The sequence below is a fragment of the Cebus imitator genome, unplaced genomic scaffold (assembly GCF_001604975.1).
Source record: "Cebus imitator isolate Cc_AM_T3 unplaced genomic scaffold, Cebus_imitator-1.0 Scaffold65, whole genome shotgun sequence".
In the NCBI taxonomy this organism is placed as follows: domain Eukaryota; kingdom Metazoa; phylum Chordata; class Mammalia; order Primates; family Cebidae; genus Cebus; species Cebus imitator.
This window is the reverse complement of record NW_016107380.1, coordinates 804475-828411: the sequence shown is the minus strand read 5'-3', so window position 1 is coordinate 828411 and position 23937 is coordinate 804475. Positions and strand designations below refer to the sequence as shown.

Below are 23937 nucleotides of genomic sequence, written 5' to 3'. Positions count from 1 at the left end.
ACATGTAAAGGACTTAGAAAAGTGTCTGACATTCAGTTTTCTTAAATTATCATTATGAACTAAAAATTCCATCAGATTCTGAAGTTACAGTGATAAAATAAGGCTCCACTGCCCTATCCCTACTGAGGATTACAATCTAAGTGGGACCATGTACTAATCTCAAACCAGTAGTTAATCCTAATCTGAAAGAACTAGGGGGAAAAAGGATTGTCAAACTTCTTTTGGAAATCTAGGACTTAATCCTCCTTTAGTCAGAAACTTCAGGGTCTAATTTAAATGCCTTTTCCACACTTCCAAAAAATCAAAGCTTAAATAGTCATTCGCACTAAATAGCAAATGACAGATCAAAGTACATGCCAGCAATTTCCTTACTATTAATCACTTTTCAGTTCTTATGTTCCTTTAACTCTGCATGGCATATGGTTTTGATGCTCAAAGCCTCTTTGGGAAAATGTAAATTTGTTGGCTTCTAAAATGCGACCCTTTCTTCATCTCCCTCCTGTCCCTCTCATCCACATCCTCAGGATCTGCCTCATCTTACATCTCTACCCCATTTTTCACAGTCTCCCACTTGTACTTTAAACTTCAGCCACACTCAGCTATTTAAAATGCTCCCAACTCCCAGTGCATTCTCAGGCCCTCACCAAGCTGCTCTCAGTGTCTGCTGATCCTTCCAAGGGCAGCTGAGGGAATGTTCCATTTCACTTCTTCTCCAAGGAGGGTTTGGGGCTCCCTCCAGGCCCTTCTTTTCACCCTCTGTATCCCCCTACTTTTGCCCTTATTCCAGTATCCTGATTCTTAAATTACAAGTCAGTTCCTTCATTTGACTATGATGTCTTTGGGGATAGCAATAAAAGCTCTCAATTTGCATTTAATAAATATAAATAAGCATATAAATAAACTTAAATTTGAAAATAGTAAGATCCAGCATGGCCTGGACTTCATTTATTGAGTGCTCACTATAGACCAAGTTCTCTCTATATATTAGTATACTTAATCCTCACAAGGTCTGTTTTAAGACGTATCCCTGTTTTGCAGGTGAGCAAACCGAGGCTAAGGAAAAAAAGTAACTTGCCCAAAGTCATACAACTAGAAGGTAACTAAGACAGCACTCAAGCCCACGCAGGCCAGCTCTGAAACCCACAGTTCTGGTCCTGCTCTATACTGGCTGCCTCATTTCCAGCCATAAGTCTGATTAAGCAACAGAACTGGATCTCAACAAGAATGATGATATGTACATCCCTACAGAGCCTCAAAAACAGATTTTTTAAAAAAACTGTCTTTTCTCTCCTATTATTTCACAGGTATGAGCATATAAATACATAGTAGTTACATGAACATGTATTCACGTAAACAGATGCTACTCTCCAGAAAACAAACATGCTTTAATATAAATCCTGCCCAATATCTAACAAACTGAGTATTATCAATGTCAGTAATTAGGAAATAACTATACCACTGATAATAGGGATAAATACTTCATAAATATTTCATAGTGAAAAATAAGATAACCATGAACCAAAATATAAGACGATATTTCAAAATATGATCATTAATCCTACCTATCACATCTCCCATGATGTTAGCTACAGTCGCCTATGTTCCAACCAAGACGATATATTGAACACTTTGGAGATTTTCCTTTTCAAAACCATTCATATTTGATTCCAAATAATATTCCAAAGGAACTGATATATTGGATGGATCCCAAACACTCCATCTGTTTTTCATTTAGTTGTACCTTAGCAAGGCAGAGAAATGAAGACCCCTTGCTCAAAAATTAATTTCTAGGCAGCAACAGCAGATCATTAAACCAAACTCAGGGCCCTTCTGAGCTTGGAGCTCTGTGCAAATGCACTGGTCACATGCCCACAAAGCCAGGCCTATGGAACCCCTAGATTCTATGTCAGGCACAGTACCAGGCAGGAGGTACAGCAATGGCTTTCAATCCACAATTCCGATTTCCAGAAAGGCTCAAATGTAGCATCAAAGATCCTGTTAGGCAATGAATAGTCAAACATGGAATAGGTTTAAGAGCTCAAAGAATCCTTGGATCTCAAACCGCTATGTAGAGCCCCAGGGTTAAGTGCTAGTTAAAATGATTCAAATTCAAGTGGGCCTCTCTTTAGCTTTGCTAAATGTCTTCTTTTATAAATTAATAGGTCAATGAGCTTTTTAAAAAATGACTCTCATTAGATGTAAAAGGAGGATTGCAAATGATTAGAATAGTAAATAAAGCACCAGGATTGCAGTATCATGCTTCTTTCAGTGATTTTTTTTTAAATTTAATAAATGTTTATTGTGCATCTACGGTATGTTTACATTTCATTCAAAATCAAATAAGATCTCATTTTTGCTGAATTAAAATCTCTTAACAAAAAACAAAACTCTAAAATTATGACTTAATACCACAAAATAGCATCCGAAATATGATACATAGCAGTATCATCTTTATTTCTTCATTCAGCACCTGTGCTCTGAGCAACTGCTCCAGGTCGGGCACTGTTCTAGGCACTGGGCATTCAGAAAGGAAAAGACAAACTCTGCCTTTACTTATGTAGTTCATTGGAAAAGGCACAGAGCAGACAACCAATTCTTTTAAAAAAATACTATTTAAGATATTTCAAATTGTAATTCCAAGATACAATGGAGGATTGCATTTTCTAGGATTTTCTTCTAAGAAACACAAACCTCACAGTTAAGAGGAAAAAGATATTCTCCTACCGACCCTAAACAGAATTATAGTTTTGGTCCCTGCAAAGGCACAAAATTCTTCTGCAATACAAAGAGTGGAATCTATCCCCAAAAGTAGATATATTTGTAATTCACATCAAATCACATTTGCTTAGACTACAATTAGAGACAAGTTACTGGGTTTGGATTAATGTTATAAAAATTCAGAATCTATGCAGCCCATAAGAACTCCTCACACTCCATTTTTCATAAAACAGCATGTTAATATCCTCGAGATTATGAGATTGAACTAATATGTCTAAGGATCCTACTTAGCACCGCCAACATGATGCTGCATAAAAACTGGGGATTAATGTTCATACAAATCTGGAGTAATCGGTCCCTATAATACTACTACTAAATAAATACTTTCATAGTACCTTTGCAACCACATCCTTTGAGGTCACATAGTTGGGTCCCCTGACTTCTGTCTATTTGCTCTCCATGTTTGAAATCTTATACAGAGTAAATAGAAGGCAGAGGACCCAACTATGTGGCCATAATGGATGAAATTAACATGCACTTTAGAAGTTCTCCTTGTTATACCACACAAACCTTCCATACAATTTTATTGTGAAGGAAAGAAGGAAATGAGAATATTTTTAGAAAGTAATCTTGCATTAGCACAGTGCTTTCCAGTTTTATGAAACATTTTCACTCACAAAACTTTGTTTGCCACCAAATTGTTGAACTGTAAGAGTGTACTGTAATGGATTATGCTCTCCTGACATAATACCAAAGAAGCCACAACCTCCCCTCTATTCTTAGTTTCCAATTTTATTTTCTTCAGTGTGCCATTGAGGATATTTGTACCAATATTTTTGGGCATTTCATAACCCATAACTTTGCTATCATAACAACTTGAACTAAGCTCAGATGGGAAAAATGATTGTTGTGTTATATTCTGTCAAGGAAAAAGAAAAAAGCTATCCCAAAAAGACAATTTCAATATCGAAAGCTATTATTCCAGATGTACTCAAATAACCTTAAATTTTCTTATTTCATAATTCAGCTGAAAGCTTCCCAAGAAAAATGACATTGTACTATATGTCCATCTCATAATCCTGTGGGGACTTCTTTTAAAGGAAAATATTTAGGCAACACCACTGAAATCATAGGTCAGCGGTTAGCTTCATGACTCAATTTAACCTAAACACGTAAACACAGTGTACGTTCCAATTTGGAATGATTTTTGAGGTTTACTAGGAACTACTAAATAATATTTTTATTTAATAAGTCCTTTCTCTGTCAACTCTTTGATATAAGAAACCTTAGCAGACCTCCCAGTGAACTTTGGCATTTTGGCTGTGTGTCCAAAAGAACAATCTACCATTACAAAGCCTATTCATGAGTCAAACAGGGTCGTAATCACAATGAGGACAGCTCAGCTGACACAACTCTTATACCTGCAAGTATGGAAGACACGTAAGATTCAAATTACTAAATTACAGATTATTGGTACTAAACATCGATTCTCAAATATAATTCGAAAGATCATTCATGCAAGTTTAAACTTTTTAAAATTTAACAGCTTGGGTTAACTTGCTTGTGTCCAACGTTTTATGTCTACCTCTAGCAAAATAATAATATAAAAACAGTAAAAGTCCATCTAATACTTTCAAGATAAATCCAGGGCTATGACACTGTCTTCAAATTCACAAGATCATTAGTATTCTTTTAAACAAAATTCATCATATTCCCTAAAATAACAACAGCTAAAATCATGAACACTGAGATCATTTTCTTGTAATGATTCTGGCTGGAAGTGTATAAACGGCACGATGTTCGTGCTTTGCGCTAAACATTCATATCTTTGTTTCCACAACAAAGTAAAAAAGGTGGCAGTTAGAGGGAGAGTTAAACAAGAGGTTTCCTGCGAGGGCTTTGTGAAAAGGAAGAGTGTACATTCTATCCCGGCAATAACAAATGGACCCAGGCCTCCTGAGGTCAGCGCTCCTGGGCACCATAAGGCCCCACTTCGGGAGCCCTGGGGTGCTCCGGGCCCACCTGCCTGGGCGTCCTCTCCGTTAGGGAGGTGCCAGTGCTGTGGTCCCCCGAGGCCAACTGCCCCCCCGACCCCCGGGCTTTTCCGCACCGTGGAAGCCCCCGACACGCGGGGGCGAGCGACCCCCAGCCGGGGCACGCGTTCTGCCGCCCGGACCCGCTCCCGGCGCTGCGCCCGCGCCCCCGGGCGGCCCCGAAACTAGGTCTGGGCAGGCGCTGCAGCGGCCGCCGGGCGCGGCGAGCCCCACTTTCTCCCGGCAGGAAGGGGGGGAGGCCGAGAGCATTTCCTGTTGTGCAGCTGAGCCCAGCGGAGACGTCATTGCATTCATGCTCCCTCGGGTGTCAGCGGACCGGGGGCCAAAGTTCAAGCCGCGTCCAGGGCAGGCAGCGCGCGGCGGGGGCGGGGCGGGCGGCCAGGGCTCCCCTCTCCCGCGGGCGCTCCCGGCCCCTCCGTCCCCGGCCGGCCCTGCGCTGCTACCGGAGGCCAACCCTGGGGCTGCGCGGGGAGGAGCTGCTCTTCCTCCCGGAGGAAACCGAGCTCGCAAGCCCAGCGCTCCCAGCCGCAGACTGCGGGCTGCCGCCCTCCGCCGCCTGGATTTCCCACAGCGGAGGAAATGCGTGCGTTCCAGGTGCTGAGAGCACGCACTGGCAGGGCTCACGTTTCTTAGCTTAATTTTGAACGCAATTTCTCTAAAGATCACCCTCTTTTCCACTAGGATTGTTTCCAAGTCATCAAATGTGAAAATCGCTTAAGTGTTGTTGCAGTTGTTTTCCCCTCGTTTTCTATCTATCTCCATTCCAATTGTGGATTTCGTAAATAACTGTCAGAAGACAGGGAAAGGAACATTTCTGCACTGCAGAGCTCCAGTGAGGAGAAAGTAGGCAAGAAGGCCCCCTGAGACGTTTCTAAAAGCGTATGTGTTTTCACATATGTGTTTTCATTATGAAAACACCCACTGCACAACATATAAACTCCTTTTATTTGTTAGGACCTTAAGTTTTAATATCTCAACTAATACTTTTAAAAATCAGAATCTCTAAAGAATCTGTCAATCTTAACCATTTTAATAGCAAACAAAACCTTTAGCCAGAGTGTTTTAAAATTGAAATTATCTATTCATGTTTCTTAAATATTTTTAGTTTCCTTTCTTCTAAATTTCCAACCTTCCATTTAGTTTCAGCCAAAAACCAGGTTATAACCATGCGTAAATCTAGAGAAGCTCTGGCTTATGGTTAATAATGATTAAAAATAAGGCCATAAGGTATTTTATAATCATTTTGAAATAAAAAACTGAGATAGTTTAATTTCAGCGTATGCAGTTTGAGATAGATCATCAACTACAAAACAAATTGTAGATTCTGTTCTTCTCGTGGTAAACAAATGTTACAGATATTTTATTGTGTCAACATCTCTAACATTTGAACTAAGCAATGTTTCATATCAGGACATGAGTTAAAATAATTAATTCTGTGGACCTGGGGTGATCGTGATGTGTCAATGTAGGCTCTTGGATTATAACAGACGTACTACTATAGAGCAAGACAGACTTCCATAATGTGTGTATGTGGCGACAGGAAGTACATGGGAAATCTCTGTACCTTCCCCTGAATTTTGTTGTGAAGCTAAAACTACCCTAAAAATATAAGTGCTATTTTTAAACATACGTTTAGGGTTTTATAGGTATCATGATACTTAAAATGTGCACTGCATTTTAACCTATGAATTCACAAGTAAATGAATCTTAAGAATTGGCACAGAAAACATCTCAGTGTTTTTGTGAAGTTCATCCTCGGTTCTACTACTTCTTGATAAACAAGTTTCATTTTTAGAAGGTTACTGAGCCGGGCGCGGTGGCTCACGCCTGTAATCCCAGCACTTTGGGAGGCCGAGGCGGGTGGATCACGAGGTCAAGAGATCGAGACCATCCTGGTCAACATGGTGAAACCCCGTCTCTACTAAAAATACAAAAAATCAGCTGGACATGGTGGCGCGTGCCTGTAATCCCAGCTACTCAGGAGGCTGAGGCAGGAGAATTGCCTGAACCCAGGAGGCGGAGGTTGTGGTGAGCCGAGATCGCGCCATTGCACTCCAGCCTGGGTAACAAGAGCGAAACTCCGTCTCCAAAAAAAAAAAAAAAAAAAGAAGGTTACTGAAATTTTTTTATATGGTAAAGGTACACCAAAGACTTTACAATTTCATATATGTTACCTGCCCTGTCCAGTCATACACTATTTCAGGCAACATTAAAAGTAACTTAGGTTTCTCTACTTAGAGTGATGCAAATCCCTTCAGTAATATTCTGCTGTCTTATTTCCTAAACATCTGAGTAATAAGACTTTATCACGATACCTTAAATTTGCATAGTACATTAGAGTTTGCCATTTACTTCACATATATATATTTCTAACACCATTTTTTCAAGAAATAGGCTCAGGGAATTGAAATCTCCACTCAGTTCAGGACTAGCATAGCTATGGGAACCTCAGAGTGGCTCCTTTCCATTTGCTGAAAAGCAATCCCAAACTCTTCCCATTCTCAGACTCCTTATTCCTAACTGTAACCACTTCTTTACTTCCCAGTGGCCAGTGCCCCTGAGTGTGAGTGCTGAGAGGGGCCTACAAAAAATCTAATCACATCCAACTGCTTTATTTACTTGGCTTCCCAAACTGTATCAAAGGATTCTAGACTGAAAATGTGATTCCAGTGTATTCGATCCTAGGAAATACTATAGTGGATATCTGTTTCCTGAGTGATCCTACAACAGCTTTTTTTTTTTTTTGGTGTCTTTTCCCCTCATATCAATTGTTCTTTCATCAATTAAATCTCTGCAGCAATTCTTGTGTTTTTTTATATGAACATATTTATACTTGTTCCTTGGAATCATCTGTCAATGGTATACAATTAACACTCCCCAAGCTGCATGTGACTGCCCAGATACTGTCTATGCTCAATGAAGATTTTATCCAAAATTCACGCTGTCTGGTCTATACTTAATTGCTCCTGATGACACTTGGAAAGGACAGAGGGAAGACTAAAAATGTTTTATTTTATAATCCTAATTACAGACTAAATAAAATCAGTATTACCAGAAATTTAGTATAGATGGAGGATGTAAAGATCAGTATGACAATAGTAAGTTAGATTAACTTGTGAATAAATACACAACTGAAAATAGAAACCAGAACATAAAAAACAGCAGTTCTTCAGGTTCCTGGTGCTATTGTCAAAGGCACCTCTTTTACACCATGAAAGAGAACAAATAACTGTGAGAATAAAAGGAAGTTTTGCGGGATAACGTATTTTACACTTTCTCTTTAGAAAACCATTAAAATGCTCCAATTTTGTTGCTTAAAGTACATCATGAAGGTGCACAATTCCAACATAATAAGATATATTACTCATACAATGAAAAGGATTAAGACCTGAAGTTTTCCAAACTAACCCTTTTAAAACTCACTGTTTCATTCAGGATTGGTTTCATTTAAATATGTAGTCAGAATATGTAAGAAACAGTAAGTTGTTACCATAATGTTTGACTGTCCATACTTCTGAGATCCAAGTTCTCCATCTCGAGTCTCCACATTTTCATAGTCTTTGATATGGCCAGATTGTATCCAACAGGCTGACTTGTTTCACAAACTGGCCTCCTCTCTAAAAATATTCAGAAGGGCATACTACATGTTCCTTCTTCTCTAGCAAAATCCAAATTGAAAATCCTTCTCAAATGAGCTTTCACCAATCATTTGTTGTTTTTCCAGAAAACCGACTCCCACGAAATGCGATGACAAAATCAGGACTCTATTCTTTCTGAGATCCACATCCTATTTCCATTACACAGTGAGCAACTGTGTTGTTCCTCTAGAACCTGTACTTTCCCAAATCAGAGCCCAGCTCAAAATTAAATAGCTGAAGTGAAAGGAAGGGAGCTCACTGAGTGAACAGATATATACAAGAATGAAGAGAGAAGTGAATCACACACACATACACACTCTTATGAGCACAGAAGAATGAATGAACCTTTCATGAAAAACCTACCTACCTACTTGCTTCAGAATCTTTGGTTCTAACAGGACCCTTTTCTACTTTGATATCTCCAGGCTCAGTGGTTTTATTTTTCTTACAAACTACCCATAAAACTATAACCTCTCTTTATAAGTGGCCTTCAGCACAAATTACCAGTGCCTCAATCCCTTCAAGGCTAGATAACTAAACAAAGTACAGACCCTGTAACTGAGACAGTCCCAAGACCTGCAGGTGGTTCCAGGATTATTCATTCACTCCTCTGGACAATAACAAGATGTATCATCACCTCGTAACTTTCATGCTCTAGGTAAAAGTCAATAAAGTTTTAGATGGAAATATATTTACATAGTACTCTAGTGTTTAAAAATATATCTCCTTGTTCAACCTCCATCTATATTAAGTACTTCAGAAGAGACCCTCAATAAAATCTAAATAATAGTAAGTACTCAGATGGCCTATAATCAAGCATGTTATTGAAACACCAGTGTCCCCACATGAATTCAAGTAAAACAAAATTAATTAACTATATTTTTTATTACAACACAGTATTCTTCTAGTCTCTCCTAGTAACTCACAAAGTCCTATGTACTTCTCCAGAGACTAAAAGTGCGACTAGAGCTAAATCTAAAATGTATTTATTTCCATAATGATTAAAAAAGAAGTTTCAAAATCAAAGTACACACGCAGGAAACAATAACTTTTGGCAACATAAAATTATTAACTCTCAACTATCTTTTAATATATCACTTGGGCATATATGTCCACTTATTCTATCAAATATGTGACCATTTAAATATTCCTTCTTTCTTTTTCATCATGTGGAGTAAGTCATCTGTGCAGACAAATTAAGAGAGTTTCCTCATAGGCACTAAATACAGTCTAGATTTCAAGTAGTACTTTTTTTTTAATTGTTGGTAAGATGCAACAAAACTCTTTGCATACTGTTAGGCTCCATACAGACAACAGTCTTACAAGCAGTATAAATGCATGCAAGTACTTCCCAATATTCTACATCCCCATTTTTAATTAACAGAAAAATATAAATTGATGAAAAGGTTAATTCATACTAAAATGACAATCATTTGAGCTCAGGCTAGTATCAGTACTGCATGTCAATTATATTGCCAAAAAGTAGGAAGTAGGAAAGGTATGTGTCACCGGCACAGGTGTGAATATAACAAGACATCTAACAGCAAAACACTTGCTTTACCTTTATAATTAAAGTCATCATCCTTCAGTTTGCTGGGTTTCTAGGACACTGGCAGTATATAAAAATAATATGCCAATTCAAAGCAAACATGTCTTACATGCAAACTGCATATACTCCCTGCTACTCATAAATGCAATTGAATTTTCTGCATAGAAATTTTCACATAATTATCTTTTATCTGTTTCATTTCATTAAATTGTGTATGTAGTTACAGAACTGTTCAATTCAGGGACCAAATTCTTAATGGGGGTAGATTACATGCACCGTTATCTATCGTTTTAAGCCCAAATCCCTTAAACTGGAATATGAGTCCTTAGACCACATATCCCAATCTTCCTAACTTTCTCACCAACATTCACTTAATACACATTTTATGCTTCCCTCAAATGAGATGCTTCTCTGAAAATACTCTTGACACTTTCCCTTACTGGTATGTGTGCCCGGATACAGCATTTCCTTTTGCTATGAAACCTCTCCTGAGTCCTCAGCCAGGGCTGAGGCTGTGCCTTCTCAGTACTTCATACGTGACTCTCTCATGGAACTTAACCTGCTTCTTTTAATTACTGCTTCCCTTACATCATTCTTTTCCTCAATATGGTAGATTATAAAAGTTCTGATGATGAGAATAGTGACTCTTCTTTATATTTTTACATTCTACTTACATTTATATTCTATGTATATTTATACTCTACTTCATATTCCCATATATCTTGCACATACCAGCATCTCAAGAATTACATTTGTTAAAATCAATTTGCATTACATTATTATACATTCCAACTCTGTTCTAGTTATACTACATAAAAAGTCTCAGCAAGCATGGCCAGTCCTTTTCTGTAAAACGTTTCTAAGCCAGTTGGTAAGAGGCTGTCTTCTGGAAAGTAAATGGTAATAAGCAATTCATTTTTGAGGAGTTATCCAAAAAAAAAAAAAAAAAAAAAAAAAAAAAAAACACTCAGCCTGGAGTAAACTTCAGACATGAACAACCTGATGCCTGGGAAATTAATAAAATAAAAATGAAAATAACATCCTATGAGGTCTAGTTGAAGGAAATGGGATTATTTAGCCTGGAGAAAAGAATACTTAAGGTGAACAAGATTGCTATCTTTAAATAACTGTAGGATTGTCATGCAAGACAATGAGTAAACTTGTTCTAGATAGCTGTAGAGGGCTCAACTGCTGGTAACTAAAAGTGTCCAAGAACAGAATAGGCCTTCCTAAGAAATAAAAAGGTGTTTAAGTACAGACTGAATGCAAGCAGTCCTTGGTGATTTGTCCTGAGTGATTTCTCGCTCAGTTAGAGATTAAATGATGCCGCCAACAGTTTTATCTAATCCTGTAATTCTGTAAGAAACTTTACATTGCAAAGTGTCCTGCCAACCGTTGACAAACCAAAACTGAGCTATCAGATCCTACACCTAAGAAAATTAATCAGCATATTTAAATTAGGCACTTTAAGAGATACCCCAAATAAGGCATCATTGCAGTACCATAGATTATATCATAGTGAAAGGAAGAAGTAAAATTTCTCACAAAAAGCTCACCTGGGACTGATGATACAGTCTGCTCAAAACCAAAAGCTGACCCGTCAAGAAGAAAGCACTGGGAAAAAGTTGCACCAAATAAGGAGGCCGTCACTTGTATGTTCCAAAAGAACCTCAGAATTTCATCTCTTCATGCCTGCTCATTCACTACCTCATGTTTTTAGAAACACTTACATGTCAAATACAAATAAGAATAGTAGCTTGATGTATACAACTGATGGTATACTATAAAAATTTGAAATGGAATTTAAACCAAATCAATTTGGCTCAAAGGAGATTTAAAAATGTTAGATATACTATTTGGCAATGTCTGATTTTACAACTATAAGAAGGGTTAGTGTAACAATAGCAGGCTTCAAAGCCATGGCAATTTTGTGATTAATTTCAAAATATCTGCTGTTTGCTTCCTACTGCTCTCATCCTACACAGCCCATAACAATATAGGAAAAGAGGAACTATCAGGATACTTTCTCCACAATATAAATTCCCGGGATTATTTGTGAAGATGTACAATTTTTCCAGATGGCTACTAATACCCATCATGACCATTTTCAGACATCGTTAGGTTTCACATTAGCAAACTCCCACCAAACATTGCCATAAACCAACTGATGACTGAACAGACTTGGACTTTGTCCATCAGAAATTTCAATTTCCACACTCAGTGTCTAATTATTTGTTATATTCTATACTGTCGGGTTATTATTTTAAGAGGCCATTTAGAATATTCTCATCCACTTGACCCATTTTAAAAGTTACACTTGATTGAAGTTGGGCACCAAGTTTATCACGAATAGTACTGAGGTCATTCGAACAAGTAAACAGATTAAAAATCCAAAAACAAATGTCTTTAGATCCCTTTTCTTTTGTTTGAATGTGGGTATAACGATCTGAATACTTCATGACACAAGTGCATTAGTGACCTACACAAAATTTAAATCCATCAGGAGATATCATAACAAGCTATGGAACTGCTGACCATTATCTTTCTGAAAACAATTACATAGGCCTGTAATAAATTGCATCAATATCAGTCAATTATCTCAACAACACTCTACTAACCCTTGTCACCAATGTATTGCTGTGTATCAGATTTTTTTTCAACAAATGAATTATTCTCAAAGCTTAAGTGTTGCTTCACACACTAAAAATAGCCACTCCAATTCTCTTGTGTTACCCCGCTCTATTCCCAGGAGGCAGAGCAGCGCTATAAACAATGCTTCATTTTTACAGATGAAGAAATAATGAAATATAACAGAGGTGCAGCCCCTTGGCCTGAATCATTTTGAGAATCAATAATAAGGCAAGCAATCAACTAGTGGGGTCAGAGTTTTGAGTCACCCATTCTGGTGTTCTCTAGAACCCCAGTGAAGGCTCTAATAAGCACAGCCTCACAAGAGCAGAAAAGAGATCTGAAATCCTCATTTTACCCAAAAAGGCTACATCTCTAAATCTCTCCCAACATAAACTTTGACACATGACTACTGACAAGAAAATAAATTGAATTTTTATAACCCTGGATTTGTCCCTGGCTTAGAGAAAGTGAATTTATTAAAAATGTAAGCATCAGCAGAAGAAAAAAAGTTTGATAAGTGTTCCATGGATAATTAGAAGCTGAACTTCTCATGACCTATCCATAAAGTGTTGGACCAGCCATCAAGACCATCCCAGGGGACACTGCTGAGTTGCAAAGACAGAGACTTTCACCACTTGCTTTGCGTGAAAGGAAACCATTTCACCCCAGCCTTTGCTCCTCCATTTGTCTCTGCCTACCTGGGCCAAGGGTGTGTAGTAGGAGAAAGGAATACACTCTTTTACACCTAATTTATCCAAACACGCACACCAAGAAAGAATGCATCCTCAAACCCCACACTCAGGAGCAACAGCCACCTTCACACAGCATCCTTCTTAGAGCACCCTGAACAAAATATAGTTTAAAAAAAAAAAAAGACTGTCCTAGATGGAAGAATCCCAGTTCAATTATAAACTTCTCTATCCAACTGCAGGGAGAAAAATGAGTCATGAAGGTCCTATTTGATCACTTGCTGCAAAAACAAATGGGAAGTTTAGAGCCTGGGGAGTCCTGAACTATTGGTTTAAGAGATGTTTGGGATTGCTGGATGGACACATGGAGGTACTTGTTTTCCAGAGAACATTAAAATTGAATGTGCCAAGAAGCACTTAAAAGTGCACAGACAGGCTGGGCACAGTGGCTCATGCCTGTAATCCTAGCACTTTGGGAAGCTGAGGCTGGTGGATGGCTTGAGCCCAGGAGTTGAAGACCAGCCTGGGCAACATGGCAAAACCCTGCCTCCGCACAAAGTACAAAAATTAGCTGAGCATGGTGGCAGGTGCCTGTAGTCCCAGCTACTTCGGAGGTTGAAGTGGGAGGCTGAAGTGGGAGGATCATTTGAGCCCAGGAGTTGGAGATTGCAGTGAGCCCAGACAGCACCACTGCATTCCGGCAGGGATGACAGAGTGAGACCCTGTCTCAAAACAATAATAATAATAAAATAAAGGTGCACAAACTGATGAACTCTGGCTGATGGCACAAGGACTAGACAGGACTTGAGCTCCTGGAGAATCCTTCATCTGGTTCTGACGGCCCCCTCTTGCAATGTGGCAGGTGTTTTTCCTTACCAAGTAAGCTTCTTAAGAATTATGACTTTAAACATTCACTAAATATCAACTGTATGCCCAGCATATGCCATACACTGTATCGAGCACATTTTTGTGAAAGTGAAACCATCCAAGGCCACTAGAAATTTTATAGCAAAAATTATCAGTTAAAAGATGAATAATTCATTTAAACAAGATTAAAAATATAAATTCCGAATATAATTTGTGTAACTACTTCACATTAGCAAGCTTATAAATGCATTTAACAATAGAATGTGTCGCAAAAATTAGCCTTGCATGGTGGTGTAAGCCTGCAGTCCCAGCTACTCAGGGGACTGAGGCAGGAGGATCATTTGAGCCCAGGAGGTCGAGGCGGCAGTGAACCGTAATCGTGCCCCTGCACTCCAGCCTGGGTGACAGAGCAAGAATCTGTCTCAAGAAAAAAGAAAAGGATGTGTCATTTGTAAACAATTTTTTTTTTTCTTGCTCTTAAAAAAAATCAGCCAGCACCTACTTCTGCTAATTCTACAGGTATGAAGGCCATAATGCTGAATCATAAAAATAAACTTAAAAAAAAAAAAAGAGTGCTATAATATTTAGGTGTCAAAAACTACCTTACTATGAAATATGTGTACATACATACACATATGTATAAAATAAATGGGGTATTTCATTCGTGATTTAATAAGTCTTACAATGTTTCTTTAACTGTTATTTAAGAGAGACCACCATAAAAGCAGAGATTCCTGTAAACACTGAAAAGTAATATAGTGACTGAATTTGCCATAAAAAGTTTCTAAATTAGTCTACTAGAATGCAAACTCTATGAAGACAGGGAATTTTTTTTTTCTACTACTTTTGTCTATTGCTGGATCTCCACCATCTAGAACAGCACCTTTCCCAGAGCAGGTGCTTAATAAATCTCTGTTGAATTAATAATTTTTTTTAATTAAAGTCAACAGTCCTGTGAAAACCCAAGTTGTGTCTCTTAAGTAGGACCAAGGCCTCACGAGTTATCAGTGGTCCTCTGGTTCTTGCAATTTACAAAGAAGTTCAAGTTGGGTAATTCAGGCCCCAAAAGCTATTTTTAGAGCAAAAACTTCAGAATGATTTCCACATAGAACCAGAGAATTTAATTCACTTCATTGGTATAGCACTGACTGAGCTCAGTGAGAAATACCCCAGATTATCATTGATGTTTCCATTTGTTAACTGCTGAATGTGAAACCATGTCATTTCTAACATGGTTTCTTAAACCTTTTCATGCAAGAGTTTAATGAACGATTGAAAATATCTTAAAGTTCTACTGTCACAACAATTTGAATTGTCCTGTGTTTTTCTTAGGTCTAACCCTTGTTAATAATAACCCATAGCTACCAGGTACTAAATGTTTACTAGGTGCTCATTGAGATGGGTGTACACATTCTCATAAAAATTTCACAATGACCCTTGAACGGGTATTATCCTCATTTTGTACCTCAGGGAGGTCAAGTAGCTTACTCAAATTCCCCCAGGTGGTGGTAGAGCTGGAATTTGCCCTATTCTGTCTGACTTCAAATCCTGGTTCTTTGGGCTACCTGTGGGCTCCCTGTTTTCCAATATCCTACTAATGGGAAACATTGTGCTAAGTGATAAATATACAGTAGTTGGAATTTTACAATATTTGGAATAATTTTTATGTGTAAACAACTGCTTATGCTTCATGAAAAGGTAAAAAGACCAAGCATATTCAGAGCCAAAGAACCCTGAGTTCAAATCCTGCTTCACCAAAGCAGAATTTGACTATCAAAGCATCCTTGCAAAATCCTTTCTGAATGTAAGTTTCTTTAAGTGTACACATAGAGATAAAAAACCAGATCTTCTCAGGATGGTTGTGAGGGCTACGGGATGGAACGTGGGGAGAAAGCTTGGGTGGAGGCTGGCACAGGTGAGTGCTCTTTAAGCCTAGATTGTCTTCCTTCTAATGGATTTGCTAAATTGGCACTGTGCTGATTTTTTTAAGTGTTTAGTTCATCCTTGTAATACCATAATTAGAGAATATAATGACATTGCATTCTCTACGACTACAAAGTAGAATTATAAACTGATAGAATATGAGTTGGAAGAAGCTTCAGGAGCCATCTGTTCCAATCTCTTCCATTTCCAAATGAGGTCCAAAGAGCTTCGATGACTTGTTTCCAAGTTTTCACAGAAAGTTAATTGCAAAGACAGGACTAGATCTTGCGTCCCTCCCACCCCCACTCCCGCCATACCCTCAGCTTTTGCTTCACATCACACAGGCATGGCAACGCATGTAATTTGCTAACAATTAAGCAGTATAAAATAACCTCAATTTAATTGCATCCAATTAACAAGCCAAATTAGTGCTTCATATGTACACTATTAAACTAGTTGTCTGGCTTCCAAAAGAAATAAAACACTGTTTCAAATAAATCTAGCATTTTAGTGAACAAAGCTACTTACAATTTAAATCACCTTTCCTATAATCTTCTTTAAATGGAATTAGACATTAATCTCCATTTTAAAAGAAATATTTTCTGCAACTATCAGGATGAGAATTCATGCTGTATTTAAGTAGCAAAATCTTATCTCTCACAAAACATGGTTCTCTATGATTTGTATGTGTGTGTGTGCATACGTGCATACATGTACACATATGCACACTGACAGATCCCTAATCAAACAGAAATGAAGGTGTGTCTACATTTACCTACTGCCCTAGTTTCAAAAGTCCCACCCTTTTTCCTAGGCTTCTGAACTCAACAGAATATGCCACAATGCAAATAATAAGAGCTTCGATGATCTCCGGCTTTTTTTTACAGAGAAAATGAAACCATTAAATAAATCTCTGCCAAACAAAACACTGCATTTCAAATACTCTGCACTATACTGTTTCCAGTATTGTCATGATTTAGATACAGCTGGGTATCAATTAAAAAGCAGTATTCTAATTAACCACGAAATGAATCACTGGTCCATTCCTTATATATGTATACCTAAAAATATAATTATCTTATAATTTTAAGTATAAACATGTCTGTAAGTTGGTGTTTGATGGTCAGCTTTCACTACTAATATTTATAAATGTATTCCTGAATAAAAATAGTTATACTAGGTTAAAATAAAATGCAATACTTTTAACGTTGTACCAATTGACAGCCTGTCATACACATTTAGCCATGTTTAACTAAATATTTTCATCATTATTGTCACTATTTTCTAGGGTACTTTTAAACACATCAATTAACAGGATAAAAGAATTCATATTATCTGTCAATAGGGGCAACTTTCATTACTTCTCTTTAGGATATTCTGGCAATCTAGCTGTCTCCTTGCCACCAAGATATTCATCTTATATGCCCTTATCAGCTTTCTGAAACACCCACTTTATAGCATCACTCCTCTGCTCAAAAACCTTCAGTGATGTCCAGCTTTCTCTGCAGGTCTTCGAGGCACCACAAGATCGGGACCTGTGTGCCTTTCCAGGCTCCCAACTCCTCCTCTCCCTGGCACTATCCCTCTCCCGTCCCATTCCAGGTCACAGTATATGGAACTCCTGCCTCCCTTCCTCACTTAACAAAATTCTACTTAACATTCAAGGCCCCCAGTAAAAAAAAGAATTACCTCGTCCCAATAGAACCCTCTGATCTTTCCAGCAGGAAAAAATCCTGCTTCCATTTATACTCTACTCGCAATTGCAAGTGTTAATAAAGTTTACTATAAGGCATGTCTCTTCTAGATTGTAAAATGTTTGAAGTTGGAAATCATCATCCTTTTATCTCCGTTACTCATTCTGACTCTCAGTCTGACTGCAGAGCCCAAGCTTGGAACTACTGCATAAAATAGACTCTTTTTGTCACCTAAATTGAATTTCCTACATTACATAGATTATAAAACAGAAAAAAAAAGTAATCAAATGATGCAGTGGATAAAATAAAGGAAAATGACTTTCACTGACCTGTTTCTACCCTTTTGCTTCATACTTACATGTCACACAGACCCCCTAATCACATGGAAAGTAAGAAATCAGATCTAAATTTGTCCAAAGACCCTGATATTTGCAATCATGAGGAGAAATTATTGGGAGAATTGAATGTTTCAGTCCTTTGCTAGTTGTTTGAAAACATATAGATCCAGCTCACACAGGGCTCCAAAGATTAATTGGTTACTTCACACAGGGACCTTGTAAAGACTTCTGAATTGGTAGTTATTTATTAATTGAATCAATGATGCTGGCCATTTTTTGTTAACTGGAGTGCCAAGTAAGTATTTTTAGAACTTAAATTCTTTGTTATTAAAAAAAATCTGCAAATAATAATAGTTAATCTACACATAAGTCCTTCAAACTGAAGTCATTACACAGAGTCATTAAAAATTTCCAGGTGCTCCAAGACAACTGTGGAAGCACTGAGAAGAGACAGGTTTTATGCACAAGGTTCTTTCAACTTCAAGCCTCTGCTTTCCCATGGATCAGCCTGTAACATGGTGATTTGGAGGGTCACCATGTGTCCTGATTTGCCAAAAGCAGTCCTCACATGTGCCAGGTTGGATAATCAGTGCTGCGGTCAACCTTCCTTCAAGGCCCCACATTACCTTTCTCTTGTTATCAGCCCCACTGGCTTGTTTCCAACTTCTGGAAAGGAGTTCCTTCTGTGGTTTGGGTCATTATTATACCCTGGGTATCTAGCACAAGGTCTACTCTACAGGAAATACTTGTTGAACGACTAAAAGAGTGAATTGCATTGACCAATAACAATAGGGCACCAGTCGTAGTACTCTGGAGAGAGGATTATGATTATACGTGAGTGACAAGTCAAAAAGGTTGGCTCTCGATGCTTCCTGAACTTACTTCTATCACACTATGACCCAGAAGTGGCCAGGCAGATCCCCTCTGCTTTCTGCCTAGAATCACCCTCAGGCACGCAAACATCATATTCATCTCTTCTCTCCAAAGCTCTTTCTTAAACAGATCTAAACAATTAGATATCCAATTTTAAGCTGGTTGGAAATCTAAAGTTATAGACACTTGTAGAATAGAGCACATGTCACAGATAATACCTCAAATGATGAGTAATGGGAGCGTATATTAAGATAGCACAAATTCAGCCCAACTATCAGGCATTTCTGATTCTATTCTAAATGCAGTCATGAAGCCAGTTTAGGCCTGTGTCTATCTAATGTTGATATGCATGATCCATCTCAGAGAAGCCAAAGATTGAACAGACCAAGAAAGCTATGTTATCATCTTTTGCACAATGATTTTGGAGTTGTGACACAATAATAAAGTGCTAAAATATTTTCCCAAATTAGTTTATGGCAGCTCATAGCTACAAATACTGGTTTACAACCTCTTTTTCATAAGCATTGCCATAAATATCATGCAGAAAGCAATGCTTTTGATTGTGACCAAACACCAGGAACAAAGAGAAAATATTATTTCTCACACAATTACTTTAAAATAAGCATGATTTTATTTTCATTAAGTTTTCCTATTTTCCTTTCATTCTCTGGGTTCATCCACAGCTTCTAACACTGTAAATCCTACAGGTTTTACAGTACAGACCTTACCTGAATATTCACTAAACTTTAGCTCCATATTAATAAGGACTCTGTCTGAATGGTTCAAGCAAATCCATACACTCTGGATGGTTTGAAGTTCCTTATGAAACTTGAATTGCATTAAGTTGAGTTAGAAACTTCCTCTGCTCCTTTGTAAAATATCATTTTAAAAGTTGTAACAGTTAAATACCAAGTTTTCGCCAAAATATGAATTCATGATGAATTCACACATGAACTGGAAGCATATCATTAAAATTTTCAAGTAGATATTTAAACTGTGAACCATTTCTCCACCTACAGAACTAATGTATAGACAGAGTTCTACTGATGCTGATCACATACCACAATGTGAAAACAATGTTTATTTTTAACAAATAGAAGATAAGCAGCCTGTGTGATCCTCAGCCATACATCCACTTCACTTTTCCCAAATCAGTTACTGAATTACTTTACATCCTAATGGGTTATACTTTCACTCATGCCAACTAACATTTTCTATCACTCTGTAAAACTACTTTTCCTTTGTGAAGCTTTCAAATGGACTTCAGCTAATTACTGTTGGTAATTTAAAAACAAACTCAACACAAATGGCATACTTGTTATAATTCAAAAACTGAAACCCAACACCAGCATACAACACAGAGTTATTTGTTATTGCTGCTGTTAAAATGAGCCCTGCTTTGAAAAAAAATGGCAAATTTCGGAATAAGGTTTTTCATTTTAAATTAAATCAGCATAAAAGAGTTAACCTGATTTTCTGAATAGTGACAAAGTGCCAAAAGTTCAAGCAGACACATGCACCACTACACCACAAGGAACGTCTCCATATATACTGTCCTCTGTTTTGTTTTCATGGTAACAAGAACATTCACAAACACATCCCATGCAAAGGAGCCTGATCAATCAAAATATTCTGCTAGTTAAGTTTTCAATGTTATCAAAGAGCATTATTTTCCTATGTGATGATATACACATAGTAAATTTTTCACATTCCATGTTTAATAGGAATATACAAATGTTTTATGTACTTCAGGGGTATTTTACCAAACACCTCTACAAGGATCTAACCAATTAAAAATCAGTTAGATCTTAAATTTGTAAGATCATTAATATACCACCATTCCCAAAATTGTCCCCAAATCAATCACACATCAATTTATTCTTAAATATCCTTGTATAAATATAAGCCATCTCTAATAGCCGCATAGAATGCAATCACTGTAACAGAAATACAGATGCCAATAAGCAAATGTTTTATACCCGACCTAATCTCCACGAAAGAAATTGTCTCAGACAATGTTCAAAAGATCCATCATTGTAATGTAATACTTTTCTGTATATAAGAAATACATTGCATGTTTCAAACCTAGTGGTCAAAAGGGATTATGACACTTGAAACAAACACACTATCAAGTAAATGCTGGTAAATCCCTTTCAGCTCACAATGAAAATATACAGTTGTCATCTGGTACCATGACTCCTTAGGGTTCCACAGGTAATTTTCTCTTAATAATGAAAATGATACTCACTTTACAAAGGGCATTTCTGTTCTGATAAGCTATGTGGCCTATACCCTAAAATTCAAACCAATCTACTCATTCCACAATCTACTTTGTTAAAAATCTGCTTTTGGCACTCTTATAAGGTGAAAAAGCAATGAGGCATTTGCTACATATGTAGCAAACATAAGTGTAAATATTTAAAATAACTTGATTTGCTCAAGGACAAACATCACCAAATATTACTGTATCACTGGAGGAAACGTTTCTAATAAAGTTAAATGGCCTTTTTCTAGGAGGACAGATCATTGCAAATTTAATTAAAATGGATCTTATTAATATTTCAAGTAATTTCTGGGCTTGATTATGCACTACAAAAGAAACAACTGTACTGAAGAGAAAAATCAATAGCCCTTGACTAGGGCTCTGGGTATGCTAGAAGAACACAGTTCTCTTGTGAATTATTGAGGTCTAGCCTTAAGGTTGGGGGCAAGTACCAATATTCATTTGGGGGCAAATTGAGTTATTTTAAAAATGGCAGAAAAGGAAGGAGAAAAATCAGTTCAAATTTTCCATTATAATAAAAGTACAGGAAACAAGCCTTTCTATATCGTTTTAGGCCTAAGTAACTGCAGAGAATAGGGTTTTGCAATATCAGCTGCACGCACAGCTTCCTATGTGAATGCTAAGCCATTACAGGTGTCCTAAGGCCTCCAGTGAAACCTATTACCAACAGATTCCTCCGGTCTCCTCCAAGCCATCCCCGCGCCCCTTATCCGCCCACACATTATTGCTCCTCTCCTCCAAGCGTCTTGATTAAGGACCCGCTCTCTTCTCTGTACTCCCGAGGTTAAAGTGCCCCCCCCCCCCCGTTCTTTTGGCGTAGCAGGTTACAAGCTTTCCCGTTAGGGAGACTAGTGCCTGCAGTCCTTTTTAGTTAGATGCTTTTAAGTCAGAGATGAGAGGAGCCACTTGAAGAAACCCTCCTTCCCTTCTTCCTTTCTCCCACTGGGAACCAGGTCCCTGAAGGACAACACCCAGGGACGCTTCCTGACCTTCTATCCCCTCACGCAATTTGGGCTTGGAGGGTTGGGGTCGCATTTTCTCGTGTCCTCTGCTGCACTGGATGTGTTATGTAAGAGAGACAGAACGCGGGAGGCACATGCGTATAAAGCGCACCGATCTGTGATAACAGCTGGGGTAGCAGAGCTGATCTGGAGTCCACCCCCTACCAAATACGACAGACCCCACACTGCACATCAGCACCCCCTCCCCCACCCTCGCACATACACGCGCGCGCGCACACACACACACACACACCCAGAGCAATGTTTTCCTGTCTCACCCCTACCAGTACCAGAGGCACAGAATGGAAAGGCGGGGGGTGGGGGTGAAAGGAGGTGAAAGAGGAGGAGGAGCAGCAGCAGCACATCTGCTTTGATAGCAGCCAGCAGTGCCGCCGCGGCACAGAGCCCCTCGTTAACCCCCTTCCTGTGGCTGCACCACGTCATGGAACATTCCCGGAACGGGCCAACGTTCCACCCACTTCAGGGAACAGACATAAAGGCGCGGACCCAGCTCCCCACAGTGCACAGCCCAAACACACATGTCCCTTCCCGATCCCCGGCCAGACTCACAGACAAACATGCATGCAAACCGCCCCCACCAGTCTCCACGCGCCCGGGTCCAGCCGGCAGCGGCCAGAGCCGCTCTGCGGCCGTTGCACCCGCAAGGAGAGGGCGCCTCCGCCTGAACCTTCCATCGAGACAGTCCCCTCCTTCCTCGCTTCCTTCCTTCGCTCCTTCCTTCCTTCCTTGCCCGGGAGGTAAAGGGAGTCACTGAAATGCCCGGAGCCAGCGCCTTCCCTGCGCTCGCTCGGCCGCAGGCCGGCGGCCCGGGCCTCGCGCCGCCCGCCCGCGCCGCGCGCCGCGGCCCCCTCCCCCGCTACCTGACAGCGGGCCGCCGCCGGCCGCCGCAGCCGCAGCGGTGGCCGGGCCGTGCGCGCCGGTGCACGTCGCTCATTAGTAAGCAGGCACATTCCTGCCTCCAGCGCTCCCGCGCGGCCCCCTCCCCCCAGGACATTACGCAAAGCAGCCTCCCCTCATCTGCATAGATCCGCGGCCAGGGTATTCCCCGCATTTCCCCACGCGCCCGACCCCCCTCCCGCGGTCTCCCCATCCCCGCCCCCTCCGACCCTCACCCTCTGGCCACCAGGAAGGGGCTGGGGGCGCGCGCGGGGAAGCCGGGGACGGAGTTCGGCGGCGGCGATTCCAGTGTGAAGTGAAACAAGCTCCCAGCGCCGAAGGAGGCAGGAAAAACCCAGCGCCCAGGCCACTTACCGAGCCGAGGAGGGACCTAGATTCCCGCCGCTCCGCTCTCCCAGTGGCCGGTCCGCCCTCCGCGCACCCCGAGGCTGCACCCAGCACCCCACAGGCGAGACGTGGAGGAACACTGTGAACGAGCCGGGAGACCCTCCAAGTTCCTCCGGGCTCCGGGGAGCGTCAAGGTCCAGGACACAACTTGGCAAAGACTTGTGCCACAGTCACCGAAGATGTTTGTGCGGAGACCCTCCTCCGGGGAGCGACGGCGCTCAGCTGCGCCCCGCTCTCCTCCTCTCCACCCCCTCACCTCCAGCCCGCCTCCCGCCGGCCGCCCGCCTACGGGCCGCGAGCCCCTCGGGCGGCTGTCAGCTCCCGGCCACCGCCGGGTGACAGGGGCTGGAGGAGGGCGAGACGCGGCGGCCCG

General features: G+C 39.9%; 1 protein-coding gene across 2 annotated transcripts in view; it reads right to left on the bottom strand.

Moving 5' to 3' along the window:
• HIVEP2 (HIVEP zinc finger 2) overlaps window positions 1-23730 on the bottom strand; it is a 200051-nt gene extending 176321 nt beyond the window's left edge. Inside the window, exon 1 of one of the 2 annotated variants that reach the window (XM_017530403.2) lies at window positions 23532-23730. The gene's annotated coding sequence lies outside the window, so the exon portion shown is untranslated. Of the gene's footprint in view, window positions 1-23140; window positions 23244-23531 lie in introns of those variants that run through there. The other variant, XM_017530404.2, reaches the window with a different exon arrangement.
• Between the last annotated feature and the right edge of the window lie 207 nt (window positions 23731-23937).